Source organism: Engraulis encrasicolus, chromosome 21 (genome assembly GCF_034702125.1).
Source record: "Engraulis encrasicolus isolate BLACKSEA-1 chromosome 21, IST_EnEncr_1.0, whole genome shotgun sequence".
Lineage (NCBI taxonomy): Eukaryota > Metazoa > Chordata > Actinopteri > Clupeiformes > Engraulidae > Engraulis > Engraulis encrasicolus.
The window spans coordinates 50650519-50667886 of NC_085877.1; the positions used below are offsets into that span (position 1 = coordinate 50650519).

The following is a 17368-nucleotide window of genomic DNA, read 5'->3' on the forward strand; positions in this document are numbered from 1 at the left end:
TGAGTGACTCAGCCTCTCTGTGATGATCTTATACCTGGACACGTATATTGTCCGTCAGTACAATTCATTTTGAAATGTTCTTCTTTGTTGTTTTATCTTATTTGGATGTTTACTAAATTTCCCTGATCCCCGTCCCAACTCTTTTGAGACGTGTTGGATTTATCAAATTAGAAATGAGTACATATGTCCCCCAAAACAATATTTTTTCTCGGTTTTAACACTTAATATGTTGTCTTTTTACTATTCTCCATCTAATGAATAGATTGAATGTTTTGAAAATGATAGCATTTTGATTTTATTCACTGTTTACCAAACGTCCCAACTTCATCGGAGTTGGGGTTTGTAAGTCAAATCAATAAATCTACATCATTTGTGAATTTCTTGCCTCAAATAGTCTCAGAAACCATCTATTATGCAGCATTGTGGGCAAAACCATTAAAACGCAAATTTCCAGCTTGGCTGGCAGCAGCTATTTTGGATATAGGGCTCTAAAAAATGTCCCCACATTTTTGTGAGGATTTCTGTGGCTCATTTTTAAATTTAACCTTTATAGATGACAAATCCAGTGAGAAACGAACCTTTCCTCTCCACGGTCACGGAACTTCTAAAAATAACCCAACTAAATGTGGAATGAGAGAAGATTGAATTGCGTGCGTGCGTGCATGCGTCTGTCTTTCTGTCTGTCTGTCTGTCTGTCTGTCTGTGATGCCATGCCTCCTGCAGCTGATTGTGTTTTCTTTATTTCTAGACAGGAAAAGAGGAGAGCTGAACCGGGCAGCAGCGGTCAGACTGAGCAGCAGGATCTAACTGCTGTATTCCAGGTATGTATGTTGTTTTTATCGATGCAATTTCTGTTTTCATGTAGTTTCATTTCATACTCCTCATTCAGTTCATTCTCATTATTTCCATGGCTAGTTACGGTACATTGTAGATTGTCACATGAAACTGTGCATGAACACAAAGATGCACGTGCTAACCAAAAAAATATAGATTCTGGCAGTTCTCCAAAAGCAAGTTGTCTATCTACCTGACATTAACACCGCACATCTGATGGTCCCACACGTTTCAACAAGCTTATTTTTTGTCTAGTATTTTCAACTAAAAACACCCAGTCAGTCAAATCAATGTATGTATGGGGCAGTCGTGGCTCAGTGGTTAGAGCATTGGGTTGGCAACCCAAGGGTTCCCGGTTCAGTGCCCGACCGAACCACGGCTGAAGTGCNCTTGAGCAAGGCACCTAACCCCCACATTGCTCCCCGGGCGCCGCTCAGCAGGCAGCACACTGCTACGGACTAGTGTGTGTACTTCGATGTGATTCACTAGTCCAAATGGGATAAATGCAGAGAAAGAATTTCCCCTACCTAGGGAACCAAAATTGGCTCCAGTCCAAATTGGCTTCATTATAAATTATATTACTGTAGTAAAAACAATATTGAGAATAAACAAAACAGGCAAAATGAAAGGTGTGATGATTCACAATGACAGCCGAGATAAACATTGGTTATGACACTTTAAGGCGTTTGTGTATTAAATATGGCTCATGTGTGCTGTGCTTCAGGTGCTTGAGGAGAAAATCATCACCTTAATGAAGAACGAGTTGAAGAGGTTGAAGGGGATCCTCAGTCAAGATTACCTACAAAGCTGTCAGGGAGAAGAGGAAGATGAGAGTGATGCCAGAGACGTTGCTCTCAAGATGGTGCTGCACTTCCTATTGAAGATGGAGAGAAGCGATCTTGTTGAGAAACTGAGAGAAAGTAAGAACCAATTAATTAATATGTGCATTTAAGTTAACATCGACTACCTTCATACATATCAGGTGCTGAATCATTTGTATTTGTTCAGATGAACTGCATGTACTCTGTCAGACTGAACTGAAAATCAGTATAAAGAGCAAATACCAAAAAGTGTTTGAAGGAATCCCCAAGTAAGGAAACTCTGCTCTGCTTGAAAAGATCTATACAGAGGTCTACATCACAGAGGGAGGAAGTGGGAAAGTAAATGAGGAGCATGAAGTCAGGCAGATTGAGTCCAGATCCAAGACACCAGCTGGTCAGGAGAAAACAATCAAATGCAGTGACATCTTCAAGCCTGTACCTGGTCAAGACAAACCAAGCAGAAGAGTTATGACAAAGGGGGTAGCTGGCATCGGTAAAACCATCTCCATTCAAAAGTACATCCTGGACTGGGCTGAGGGAAAAGACAACAAAGAGATCCACTTCATTTTCCCATTGCCTTTCCGGGAGCTCAACCTCATGAGACACAAACAGTACTCTTTGATGAACCTTCTTCACCACTTCTTTCCAGAGCTGAAGGCATTAACCTTTAGCAGCCAACAGAAGTATACCGTGTTATTCATCTTTGACGGTCTGGATGAATGTCGACTCCAACTGAACTTCCAGAGGAATGAAAGTTGGACTGATGTGACAGGTGTCAATTCTCTGGAGGTGCTCCTGACAAATCTCATCAAGGGCAATCTGCTTCCCTCTGCTCAACTTTGGATAACCTCCCGACCAGCAGCAGCCAGTCAAATCCCTCCTGAGTGTATTGACCTTGTCACAGAGATACAGGGCTTCAATGACGCACAGAAGGAGGAGTACTTTAGGAAGAGGATCAGTGATGGAGGTCTTGCGAGCAGAATAATTTCTCACATTACATCATCAAGGAGTCTCCACATCATGTGCCACATACCAGTCTTTTGCTGGATCACTGCTTGTGTTCTTGAGATGATTCTCAGCTCTTCAGGAGGAAACCAGCTTCCAAAAACTTTGACGGAGATGTACACATTTTTCCTGATCTTTCAAACCAAACAGAAGAGCCTAAAGTTTGACAATATGAATGAGTCTGAACCACAATGGAACCGGAATCTTATACTTGATCTTGGAAAGCTGGCCTATGAACAGTTGGAGAAGGGAAATCAGATCTTCTATGAAGAGGACCTGAGAGAGTGTGGCATTGATGTCAGTGAAGCAGCAGTACGTTCAGGTGTCTTCACTCAGATCTTCAAAGAAGAGTCTGGAATCTTTCAAACAACAGTGTTCTGCTTCATCCACCTGAGTATTCAGGAGTATCTTGCAGCTCTGTATGTGTTTCTGATGATGGCAACCCAAAAGAAAGATGTGCTGTCCATACAACAAACTACCTCTGGGGAAGAATCCATGATCATATTACACAAGAGTGCTGTGGACAAAGCTCTGGAGTATAAAGATGGCCGCTTTGACCTCTTCCTCCGTTTCCTTCTCGGTCTTTCTCTTGAGTCCAACCAGACTCGGTTGCATGGCCTACTGCAGAGAGGACAGAAGCAGACGAGCAATGATAAAACAATCAGTTACATAAAGGAGAGGATCAGAGAGGCCCCTTCATCAGAAAGTGTGATCAACCTCTTCCACTGTCTGAATGAATTAAATGATCACTCTTTAGTGGAAGAAGTCCAGAGCTTCCCCAGTGCAGGGAAACTTGCTGAAGCCCAGCTCTCACCTGGCCAATGGTCAGCTCTAGTGTTTGTGCTGCTGACATCAGACCAGAAACTGGATGTGTTTGACCTAAAGAAGTATGTCAGCTCTGATGAAGGTCTCCTGAGGTTGAAGCCAGTAGTGGAGGAATCCCAAACTCTGCTGTAAGTATGATGGTAATGAATGCATTTAGGGCAAGAGGTTACTGTTTCAAATAGCATGGTTTTAATATGTTTTGCCCTCCACCCCACCCATTTCAGGCTTGATAGCTGTGGGCTCAGTGAAATGAGCTGTACAACACTGGCATCGATCTTCCGCAACACATCTTCAAAAGTGAAGAAACTGGACCTCAGTGGCAACAGAATTGGAGATGTTGGAGTCCAGGAACTCTGTAGTGGATTGAAGAACCCAAAATGTGAATTGAAAACACTCAGGTAAGACATGTTGGGGCATAATTTTTAATTACCTATGTCAAGGAGGTTATGTGTCGCGTTAGTTTGACTGTCTGTTTGTCTAAATGACCGAAGGGCAGGGCTGGACTGGGATTTTTTTCAGGCCAGGCATTTTCCAAGGCCAGGCCAGGCCACCAAGAAGCAAAAACCAATAAAGCTTATGACAAAACCTACACTCTGCATTATGGTGCAATAACTTCAGCCTATGCTATCTTCCCAGTTCCCTGATTAGGTAGGCCTACTTAGGGGCCTACACCAAATAGCTACTTAGTAGGCCTACCCCTCTGTACACTATATATATATTGCATAATGCAAGAATCATGAAATTAACCCTATCGCACCGGACACATCATATTTGATTAATCAAATTCAAAGCCCTGTCCCCGCTGACACAAAAACAATTCGATCTCAAAAACATCCTGCATGTCATTTCCAAACGTCCTGCAGTACACGGAAACCTCCACAAGAGAGCAGCAGTCGACAACAAGTTGACCACAGCTCGGCGAAAACTAGAAAAATGGGGAAGAAGCGGTTTCCCTGACTGACGCCGAGATATCGTCAAATTGCAAAGGGTTTATGTACAAATTTCCGAAATATAACTCTACATCCTTTTAACCCTATCCAGACCGGGCTTTTTTGGCATTCCTGGGACCGGGGGGGGGCTCATTTGACCCCCCCCTCATAACTTAGGAACCGAATGGCGTATGACCACCAAACTTGGAGGGGATGATCTTCAGTCAAAGATCTATGAATGACATCAGTTTGGTGTCATTATTGGATATTATGACATCATTATGACGTCATTCCCTGATTCTATTGCCGAAAATGTCACCTTAATGTATTTTCCATCTAACTTGGGTAATGCACATCAATTTTGGTTTTTATGTGCTTCAGACCACTTCAAATGTTCACAATGGTGTCTGATGCTAATGAAAATGTAAAAAATATGAAAAGTGATGATGATGAGACTTAGATCAGTGATTTTTGGTCAGGCGTACCTGTCAGAAAACCGTTGCCATGGCAACAACATAAATGATAAACCTAATATTTTGGTATCACACTGTAGCCAACTTCATGTTAGGAAAAGTCACAAAGTTTCGTAGTCCTAGCTTTAGTCATTCAGGAGTTATACAACATCAAAGTTGGTGCGGGCACTTTTAGCCCCCCCCCGGTCTGGATAGGGTTCATTTGAACACTTGCTTTGTGCAATTAATCAAGGAAGAGTTTATATTTTTACACCGTGTTGTAGAGAGATCGTGCTAAAACTGATGAAAAAAATAAGCACCATCCGGCGGTGGCAGGAAGTCAGCCATCAACGCATTTTGCCATAGGGAAACTTACAAAGCATACCACGACGATCATTTAACAAAACACACAAGTTGTTTTACTTCAAGACAAAGATATTGCCTTAAGAAACAGGTTTCACTTGTAATTTTGAAAATGTAATGCAAAATGTTGAAATTATGATCTCGTAAAAAATGCATTGAAGTGAATGGAGAAATGGTCCAATTGTAGTAATGGACCCATATATTCAAATTCCACATCAAAAATGAATAATGATCTATATTACACTCATAAATAGGTTGTTAAGCATTCGATCAGCTATGTAATTACATAGATTTAAAAAAATTACCCAACCAGGCTGTGGGAAATGTAAAATATGGTCCTGCTAAAACAAGAGGTATGTATACATGGGCACTTCTGATCCGATTAGAATAGGGATATTTTTCTACTCCGATCAGGAATTCCCTTGTATACGGCCCGATCGGACTAGATTTCTTTGATCGGATTAGAATTCTAATCGGACTACAAGAGGTGGTGTAGTCCGATCAGATGGTCCATGTATACACTCTATTCCACTTGGTTGTTTGTGACGCAATCGTGTCACATATTTTAACAAATGAAGCTCTGGTTATCCTAACATTTTAACGCCATATTGGTCGCTGAATTTCTGCAGAACAACTCTCTCCCACCAACCCTGGCTTCGTACTCTCATCCACAGACTTTCTTGTTTGTGAGGTGTTTTAAGTGAACTGGTGACAACAGCACATCGGAGTGCCGCTGTTACGCACTTGCCCAAAAGTGCAAGATTAAGTACAGCAGTCTCGCTTCCCGCTGCACTTTCAGAAAGACTAAAATTCTAAATAAAGCAAGCGATACTTTCATGTTTATCGCAGTTTCAACAATATAGCCCGGTCTGTTGCTAACCACTGTCCCTGGTAACGGCGAGTGGCAGGTATTCGAACGTTCGAGTTCAATGTAATGTATACACTTCATTCCGATCAGACTAATCGGATCAGATCTATTCCGATCGGCGAAAAGAGCGCCATATATACACAGCTAAGGATAGGCAAAAAAATGGCAGGATCTCACTAAATATTTAAAGATAATCCTCAAATTTAATTGTCTGACAACTTGTTTAAATTAAAAAAAATGTAAATCCATTAAGTCATTTTTCAATGGTCATGAAATTGGAATTTTCATTTCTTTAAAGCCTGATGCATCATATATGATGCATTAAATATCTCAGTGACCTTAACAAAATTTAGATTATTTTTTTTTTTACATTTTTTATAAGGGACCAATATTGAAGCAAATTCCAAAAAATTTGAATTTTCTCTCATTGCTTTCATGGTTCAGGTCTCACAGGGTTAATATAGGATGGAGATTAATTATTTTCTTGAAAATAAACTTTTAAGCAGGCTAGCAAGTTAGAAAAACCAGATGAACAGAATACAAATCACTTAAAACTAATTAGTCTTGTTTCAAAAACTTTGGTGTGATGTTGGACAGTAATCTCAGTTTCACTGCTCACATCAAAAGCATGAATCAGCTTTGACATTTTAGGAACATACTGTAGCTAAGATTAAGGATTCTGTATCTAAACAGAAGGACAAATTAATCCATGTGTTTATTAAGTTTATCAAGCCTACTTACAGGTCTTCCCAAAAAAAGGCACTCAGGCAGGTGCAGCTAAAACGACCTTGGGTTCATTGAAAGGCGCTATATAAAACCAAGTTGTTATTATGATGATGATGATGATGATGATGATGATGATGATGATTAATAATAATAATCCAAAATGCTGCAGCTAGAATTCTAACCAAAGCAAAGAAAAGAGATCACATCACTCCAGTACTTAGGTCAATACACTACCAGTGAGATTTAGAATTGAGTTTACAACGCTTCTGGTAATCCCCTCTACTGGTTGTGTCAAGGGTAACATCCAGACAGGGTGAAATGACATTAGTTATTATGTTGCTAAATTCTGGTAACTGCTTCCTGTCCAAATAAGAACAGTAGGCTATCAAGTACAAAACCTTTGGTCACCTTCTCATTATAATACATTCTACATTCTTCTCTTTATTTTCTCCCTAGCACATTGAATCACAGTAAGGTCTACTGCAGTACATGTGCATACATGTGCCCACCACAATAAAACTGACTGTCACTAGTTAAGAGTATATATAGGCAGGGGTGCACATAACTTTTTTAGGCCGTTACTCATATGCGCACCAGCAAATATGTTTTGGTACGCACCTCATCCGCGGTAAAAAAAAAAAGAAAAAAAAAGGCCACTGTCTGTAGGGTCGAAGGATAAAACATTATCGCCACGAACGTTGACATGGTGTTTGAAGGCTAATGCAACTGGTGAAAGGTAGCCTAATCAAATGTGTTGTTAGTTTGGTATGCTTTAAATCCTAAAATGGTACAGGTAATCTTCAAGTTAAGTGATTATTGTCTTGATTTCATCTATTTTTTGCCGATTTCGCCGTCATGCCTGCTAACTGATGCACAGAGGGGCAATAAACTTGTATGCGGTGTCCGTTTGGAATATGGTGGGAAGCTGACGAAATTAAGAAGTGGAGCTGGCCGGGAACTGCGTGCATTTAAGAAACCACGCGCATGGATGCATGCTTTCAGTTTTTAACTTCTATGCATCGGAGTTGCCAATGAGAATGACGGGGGTGCACGTCCATTCTGGGAGTTAACAGACGGCACAATGCCATAATGATGGAGCGAGGAGGAGAGAGCCAGGAGCTCAACTCGGTCGCGCTCGCGCTGACTGTCGTTAGATTTACAGTTGATATGCGAGTGACATGTCTATTTTTAGGCATTCATGAGAAAACGGGACACATCGCGTCCCTTACCTGTTCAACACGGAACGCATGCTTTCACTACCACATACAGAACGATTCCGCATTTCAAGGGACTGGCACTACATTTCTGTCCGCTCATCATTATTAGCCTCAAGCCACGGCACTTGGACCCACTTCTCAGAAAGTTTTGTTTTTTAAATCTCTGACTCAATTTTCTTTGCTGTTGACGAAACTCCAAAGAAACTGATTAGGCTACTGTTGTCTGTTTCTTTTTGGACATGTTTGACCATTCACCAACATCAACAGTCTGTTGAGATAGTCAGTACGCAAGTGCACAGTAGTGACCGAGGTGGCAGTACGCATTGCTAATTTTTGGTGCGTACCAGTTATGTGCACCCCTGTATATAGGGAGGATCCACCCTGTGGCATTGTGATAGTAATAAATCTCAATTCCTTCTTTAGACTTCAGCAGTGCAAATGTTGCAGTAAGTGGCCTGCAAGGCAAATAATGTGGCCTGCTACGTTTGTAACGGGTTTGCCCTGAATGAATGAATGAAACGTTATTGTCATTGTACAGGTACAACGAAATTGGTAAAGTGCAGATGCTCACGGTGCTTAAAAATCAACAAAGAAACCTATATACAGTACAAAATAATTAAGATTCTAAAACGTCAGCTGTGCAAAATTAACCCTAAAGCGACCGACTGGGGTCATTTATGGGGATCCATGAGATACTCAACATTATAATAGCCATTGTTGTTGTAATTTTCAAACTCTGGTTTTTGTATTTTGTGTCTTGGGGTAGGCCATGGTCAGCAGACCTAAAATGTTCATAATATAAACATTTATAGTATTAAAATATAATATATTATATAAATAAATAGGGCACCCCTGCGATAGCCAACAAAGCATATTGTGAGGGCACCCAGGTGGCATTTCCTCTGTTATTGCTCCATATTTGTTGATATCATGGCACAGTGGTCCTAGACACATGATGAGAATATGAAATGGAAGTAATCCTGATGAACAAACAGGGAGGAAACAAGTCATCAGTGTAGAAATCAATGGCGTTTTTTGAATTTTATATATTATTTGGCTATACAAAGGCTGAAGCATCAGTTGAATCATTTCTTTGCTCTAATACATATGGAAGACACCTTTACACAGCTACAATGTCCAGAAAAAGTTTCAAAGAAATTTTGAGTGTGCATAAGGTTATATGTTTGAGACATGGCTGTGTCTCAAATCACGCACTTGTGTACTTCGGGCACTGTTTTTCAGTGCCTAGGGCGCTCACGCTGAAAATTTCTGTTGAGCCAGTGCACTGAAAGTGCCAGGATGATCCCCTAACAATGGCAGAAAAATGCAGTGCAGAATGATGGACACTGCACGCACTAAACGGCGGCCATGTTGACAATGACACGGAGGAAATGTGGCATTCAGTTCAGTAGAAGAGTTTGGTCAACAGTCTCCTAATTCTGTAAGTAATGTTGGTGGGACACCAACATTTGTATGCCAACCAAAGTATTGTATGTGTGATTGTTGTCCTTTGGGGTGAAGGACATGGAAATACAAGCACCAGACGCTGTGCATTGTAAACAGTAGCCAACTCGTATTTTGGCGAGCTAATGCCATGCTCAGCCGTCACTTCCAGTGAGGGCACAGTGCATAGTGCTCAATTTTTTCCGCAACACTATGCACTAAAGACCTCAGTGCACTGTGTGCACTGTGCACTGACTGTCAGTGCACTGACACAAGTGTGTGATTTGAGACACAGCCATGGTTTTGTCTATGTAAATTACCATATTCTCTGATCTTGTGATTTCATGAACCCAGAAATGTTGAGTACCCTAAAGTTTTATTGCAGAAATATCATCTATGGGCCTAATGGATATTATTTAGATCGGTTTCCCAAAGTTTCACTTTGAGGAATTTCCATAATTAGCATAAATATACTGTATTATTATGGTAAGACTACTACAAGTGAATAGGCTAAAAAAATTAAATGATAGATATCACCATGAAACTTTCTCAGTTGAAGAAAAAAATGTATTGGATGTTTTTTTGTATTTTGATGTTTACATAATGCAAATGAGGGCATACATCATATTTAACATATGCGTTTGTAGTTTGACTAATTTTTAGCAAATCAATAAAATGTTCAAATTCACATTTTTTTGCTTTAGATGAGGGACAAGTATGTGCAAGATGTAAATAAATTGGAATGAACCCCAAAAAATAATTTATATAGTGGTATTTCTATATAAACTCCTTGGGGTCATAAATGACCCCGCTTGGTCAGATTAGTCGCAAAAACAGGCTGGTCGCTTGAGGGTTACGTGTGTAGATTACTTTTAGATAAAAACTGTCTTTTAGCCTGTTTGTTTTTGTACCCAGAGCCCTGTAACGCCTGCCTGATGGCAGCAGCTCAAACACTTTATGTCCAAGATGGTAAGGGTCTCTGATGATTTTGCATGGCTTTCTTCAGACAGCGACAGGAGAACAACTGCTCTAAAGAGGGCAGGGGACAGATGATGATCTTCTGAGCTGTGCTGACCACTCTCTGAAGAGCTCTTCTGTCCGCTGCTGTGCAGCTGGAATACCACACACATAAACAGTATGTTAGGATGCTCTCTATGGAGCTCCGGTAGAAGGCCACCAGTAGACTTTGGGGTAGATGGTTAGCCTGTAAGACCCTAAGGAAATACAGTCTCTGTTGTGCCTTCTTGATGGTGGCAGTGGTGTTGGTGTTCCAAGTAAGGTCGTCCATCAGATGAACGCCCAGGAAGCGGGAATCAGAGACCCTCTCCACACAGGCCCCATCGATGACCAGCGGTTGAATGTTAGCCTTTGTCCTCCTGTAGTCCACTATCAACTCCTTTGTTTTTGTGATGTTTAGGAACAGGTTGTTCTCCTTGCACCAGACCGATAGACGCTGCACCTCTTCCCGGTATGCAGTTTCATCTCCCTTGGAGATGAGACCTACGATGGTGGTGTCATCAGCAAACTTGATGATACTATTGCTGGAGTGAGAGGGGGTGCAGTCGTGAGTGTATAGGGTGTACAGGAGTGGGCTTAGCACACAACCTTGGGGGGAGCCTGTGCTGTTGTTTATGGCTGAGGACAGGTGGGAGCCAGCTCTTACCCTCTGGGAGTGGCCTGTCAGAAAGTCCAGGATCCACCGACAGATGAAGTGTGACAGCCCCAGGTCAAATAACTTGGTCACCAGTCTGTTGAATGCCGAGCTAAAATCCACAAAGAGCAGCCTGGCATAGCTCCCCTGATGCTCTAGATGGGACAAAGCAGCATGAAGGGCTGTTATGATGGCGTCGTCTGTGGACCTGCCGGCCCGGTAGGCAAACTGATGAGGGTCAAACCCAGGTGAGAGACAGGAGGTGATGTGAGCCTGAACCAGTTTTTCAAAACACTTCATAATGATGGGAGTGAGTGCCACTGGTCGGTAGTCATTCAGTCCACTGATGGTGTCCTTTTTGGGGAGCGGGATGATGGTGGAGCACTTCAGGCAGGGGGGGCAGCAGCCTGGCTCAGATGGTAGTGAAGACCCCAGCCAGCTGGGCCGCACAGTCTCTCAGGACCTGTCCAGAGCCACCATCCGGGCCCGCTGCTTTCCGTGGATCCACTGCCCGTAGCACCCGCCTCACCTGCTGTTCCTCCAGCACGAGGGAGTGACTGCTGTATCCTGGTGGGTTATGGATGGTAGTGTCAGGTGGCTGTACCTCAAAGCGGGCAAAAAAGATGTTTAGTTCCTCTGCCAATGAGGTGTCCACGGAATCTGTTGACTTGGTACTGGGTCTGTGGTTCGTGATGTGCCGAATGCCCTGCCACACCTGCCTGGAGTTGTGGCTCTGGAAACAGTCCTCTATTTTCTTCCTGTAAGCAGCCTTGGCTTGTCTGATTCCCCTCTTGAGGCTGGACCTGGCCGCGCTGTACATCCCCTCATCACCACTCCTGAAGGCAGAGTTCCTTTCCTGAAGGAGGTTTTGTACCTCTCTGGTCATCCATGGCTTGGTGTTTGGATAAACCCTGATATGCTTCTCCACGGTGACACTGTCTGTGCAGAATTTGATATATTCCAGGACAGCTGTGGTATGCAGTTCCAGGTCTGGGTGTTCAAAGACTTCCCAATTTGTTGACTCAAAACACTCCTGACTTGACATTTGAATATACCTTATCCAACATGCCCTTGTGGCGCATTTGATGGAAGTTGATGGAATTTAGGCAGTGCTGTCTTTAAATTAACATGGTTACAATGTGCACAGCCTCTGGATGAAGGCTCTGTTGATCGTTAACTGCGTCATGTAATAGTCCCAGGGCGGAGCTGGCTTTAGCATCAGGGGGAATATATACAGCAGTGATGATGATGACGGAGAACTCATGAGGCAAATAAAAGGGTCTACACTTCGGTCTCATATTCCAGGTCTGGGGAGCAGTATCTGCTTACAGGCACAGAGTTTGTACACCAGCTGTTTTTTGTATACACGCATAAGCCCCCTCCCTTGTTTTTACCGGAGTCTCTTGTCCTGTCCTGCCGATGCGCTGTGAAGCCCTCTATCTCGATAGCTGCGTCTGGGGTAGACGGCTGAAGCCAGGTTTTGGTGAAGAGTAGAATGCAGCTTTTCTCCACAGTGTTGTTATTGACAAGTAGCAATCTCAGTTCATCCATCTTGTTTCCGAGTGATCTTAAATTTGTGAGAAAAACGCTTGGGAACGGAGGTTTATTAGCCCCTCTCCGTAACCTCGCTACATCAGCCATGCAGCCTCTTTTCTGTCTCCTCTCTCGACGCTGCCTGCACCGTCTCCTAGCAGTGATAATGATCCATCAAAGTCTTCGGTGATATTGTTTGCTTTGTAAACCGATTTTTATGAGCTGGTGCCTACTAAATGTAATTCCCGACATTTAAAACAGCAATAAATTAAACAAAAACCTATATTAAGCAAACAACAAAGCATCGAAAGGTACGCACTCAACCGCTGTGCGTCTACGTGCCTGAATAAAAAATAATAAATACACGTCAGGCCACCCGGTATGCCCTATGGCCAGTCCAGCCGTGACGAAGGGACAAGAAATGTTTACATTTTGGTTTTACATCATAGACTGGATGAAGGATTTAAGAACAAAAGATTCTTCACCATTGCTAGTGTACAAATGTAGATGCCCCTAGTGACTGCAAATTGAATTGCGGGACAGGGTGAATGTTGACATTCCAGTTTCAAACTCCACAAATGAAGACAGAAAGACTTCAAAGAAAAACAGGGTGTAGCGTACATACAATGTTCTATCAAACACCTTCCTGGGCAGAAGTGCATTTAAAGTAAATTGTTTGCTTTGATTAATCAGCGAATCTATAGGTACGGCAGACAATAAGCATGGTAATGAAACATACTTGGCTTAAGACGACCTCCCGGGTGTGGAGGAGTTCCTCCTTCCTGGATTTGCACACTGCCTCTTGTCTGTGCCTAATGCCTTATTAATGGATTTCTGTCTATTGTGGTTTTGTTTTCTGTTACCAAGCTGTTCTGTTTGTAGCCCCTTGCCTTGTCCTCTCGTTCTGTCCTTTGCTGTAAATATATCACAATCACTTGCACATCAATTGCACTTTACTGGCTTTAAGGTCAGGCATAAACAACAGGCTCCTCTCTTCTCTCCAGTCTGGCAGACTGTGGTATAACGGGAGAAGGATATGTGGCTTTAGCCTCAGCTCTCAAAACAAACCCCTCACACCTGGAAGAGCTGGACCTGAGAAGAAACGACCTTGGACACTCTGAAGTGAAGCTACTTATTGATATATTGCGGGATCCTGCCTGTAAACTGCAGACACTGAGGTAAAATCACTTCATTTAATAAAAATCGCTTAGTGATACATTGCAGGATTCCACTGAAGTATGATGATTTCATTATAAACATTTACATTTTCAAATACGAGGCAGAGGAACCATTTTCACAAACCCTAGGAGGGTCTTTATTTATTCAGGGGAAAGGGAGTTGGGAGAGTGAGTCCTGGTGCCTGTGTGCGTGCGTCAGTGTGAAGGATGTGTCCTATGGAGCCCGTGTCGGAGGGTCTGGAAGCCCTGAGGGGAACACACACACAACAGAAATAAGGTAGAGATCCAGTTCAGGGCAATTCAGAAATCTTAGTCACTAGGCAGAAGGCTGGTCAGATTTAGCAGAAGCGTAGCCTGGTGAGTCACAAAGGCAGAAGGCAGGTAGCAGAATAGCAGGTAGCAGAATTGTTGTTCGCCATCAGGCAGGTCAGAGAGAAGCAAGAGCAAACTGGTTCTAGGTGTGAGCTTTGCAGATGGCAGTAAGGTTGAAAACGTTACAGAGCATGATTAGCAGGAAATGCAGTGCAGCTGGTAGATTAACAGAGCAGAGACAGGTGGCGGTAATTATTTTCAATGTCTGATTTATAGGTTTTAGTTAAACTTCACATTGGAAACTGGTCAAATTTCTGTGCTAACCCTGTTACACGGATCTGTGACAATAAAGTACTCTTGACTTGACTTGACCAATCAGCAAGGAGCAGAGTGACAGATAACTGAAGTCAATTAGTAGTTGTTACCGGGCATATAGAGAGAGCTCATGACATATATTAAATTACATTACATTACACTTAGCTGATGTTTTTATCCAAAGCAACTTACAGTAAAGTACAGGGTATTGGTTATAGTCCCTGGAGCAATGTGGGGTTAGATGCCTTGCTCAAGGGCACCTCAGCCATGGATTGCGGTAGTGCTTAAAATCAGAGAGGTTTCAATCCCATATCCCCACTGACAGCAGCGGTATCAAATCAGTGTTTGTTGCGGTATCTCTGCAGGTTGTTGGAGAGTGATGCTGCAGACCAGGCCTGTGCCTATCTGACTTCAATTCTACATGAAAACCCTTTACTGCTGACAGAGCTGGACCTGAGTGGAAAGATACCAGGAGACTCAGGAGTGAAGCAGTTCTGCGCTCTACTGGAGGACCCACACTGCAGAATTAAGACACTCTCGTTAGTGGTTTAATTTGTTAAATCAGTACACTGTGTAGCACAGGGATGATGTATGTGTGAAATAATAACAGAAATGCAGTATTCAGCCGATATGGCCAGTGTAGTCATGCCATTGATATTCATTTAATTAGTTTAATTTGTTTAGTTGTGTATGCAAAAAACACACACACACACACACACACACACACACACACACACACACACACACACACACACACACACACACACACACACACACACACACACACACACACACACACACACACAAAGAGACATAAATATATGGACTTACATGAACACATACACTCAATGTGAAACCTTTTGTATGAATTTGCATTGCTATTTCTCTCTCTCTCTCTCTCTCTCTCTCTCTCTCTCTCTCTCTCTCTCTCTCTCTCTCTCTCTCTCTAGGCTGATGTACTGCAATATAACAGCGGAGGGCTGTGCTGCTCTGGCTTCAGCTCTGACGTCAAACCTGACACATTTGACACGTCTGAATCTAGGTGGCAATAAAATTGGAAACTCTGGAGTAAAACAGATATCTGTTCTATTGAGGAATCCAGACTGTAAGCTAAAGGAACTGGGGTAAGCAGAGACATGGAGTGTGTGATGAAGAATACTGAAGAATGGTATAACACACGCGCACGCACGCACGCACGCACGCACGCGCGCGCACACACACACACACACACACACACACACACACACACACACACACACACACACACACACACACACACACACACACACACACACACACACACACACACACACACACACACACACACACACACACACACTATTCGTTAAACTGAGTGTGTGCTTAAGCAATTCTGTTTTACCTTTTCTTCCTCTCCAGGCTTGAGTCCTGCAGTATAACAGCAGAGGGCTGTGCTGCTCTGGTTTCAGCTCTGAAATCAAACCCCTCATCACACCTGACAACTCTGGATCTGAGTGGTAATAGACTAGGAACCTCAGCAGTGCAGCCGATAACTGCTTTGGTGGAAGATCCAAACCACAAACTACAGACAGTATTGTGAGTAAACTCAATGTGACATCATATCTAGAACATTGATCAATCAGAAACTGTGTTTTATTTCATAGTTTGATCTACACATTAATCCTATCAAGACCGGGCTTTTTTGGCATTCCTGGGACCGGGGGGGGGCTCATTTGACCCCCCCCTCATAACTTAGGAACCGAATGGCGTATGACCTCCAAACTTGGAGGGGATGATCTTCAGCCAAAGATCTATGAATGACATCAGACTGGTGTCGTTATTGGATATTATGACATCATGACGTCATTTCCTGATTTTATTGCCGAAAATGTCACCTTAATGTATTTTCCATCTAACTTGGGTAATGCACATCAATTTTGGTTATTTTGTGCTTCAGACCACTTCAAATGTTCACAAGGATGTCTGAAGCTAATGAAAATGTAAAAAAAATATGAAAAGTGATGATGATGAGACTTAGATCAGTGATTTTTGGTCAGGCGTACCTGTCAGAAAACCGTTGCCATGGCAACAACACAATTGATAAACCTAATCTTTTGGTATCACACTGTAGCCAACTTCATTTTAGGAAAAGTCACAAAGTTTCGTAGTCATAGCTTTAGTCATTCAGGAGTTATACGACATCAAAGTTGGTGCGGGCACTTTTACCCCCCCCCCCCCCCCCCCCCCGGTCTGGATAGGGTTAATATTCACACACACTCGCACACTTGCACACATGCACGAACAACAACCCCAATTCTGCATCATTCGTACATTGATTATGTGAAATCAGCTAATGCTGGGAAATCTCTACAATACTTTCTTTTTCTTTTCCAGCTTGAAAGACACTGGACCATGTTGTATATCATGATAGGATTTAGTCACTGTAAAGGTACTCACCCTTTTTATAGCACAATGTAATCTAAGTATTGAATGTTTTTTTATTACTGTTTAAATTACAAATTCATGTATTTTTACTTGTCGTCATTGAATCGAATGATGTGGAATTAAGATAGCAGAGACTCACATACGTGTCTGACTGGTGTAAAATATCACATGAATGGTGTAAAATATCATATCACACAGAAGATTATACTCAATTGTTTATGTGTAGTATTGTTCTGGTTCCAATTCTGATTGGCCACTTGACAGATGTAGCCATCCAATCCCCTCTCAGGAACCCTTTCAAGTAAATTATAAACCTAAAGATCAATTTTACCCTAAAATGACGTGTAACACACTGAGTTTCCAATAAAATGATTTTACTGTTTCAGATTTGGTCACCTCTGTTTTTAATGCACCATATATCACCTGTGTTATTATTATTACTATTGAGGATATTTGGTCACCTGTGTTATTA

At 42.3% G+C, this 17368-nt stretch overlaps 1 pseudogene; it reads left to right on the forward strand.

The window, feature by feature from the left end:
- The window catches only part of LOC134437459 (NACHT, LRR and PYD domains-containing protein 1 allele 2-like), a 60600-nt pseudogene extending 43690 nt beyond the window's left edge, over positions 1-16910 (forward strand).
- The last annotated feature ends 458 nt before the right edge of the window (positions 16911-17368 follow it).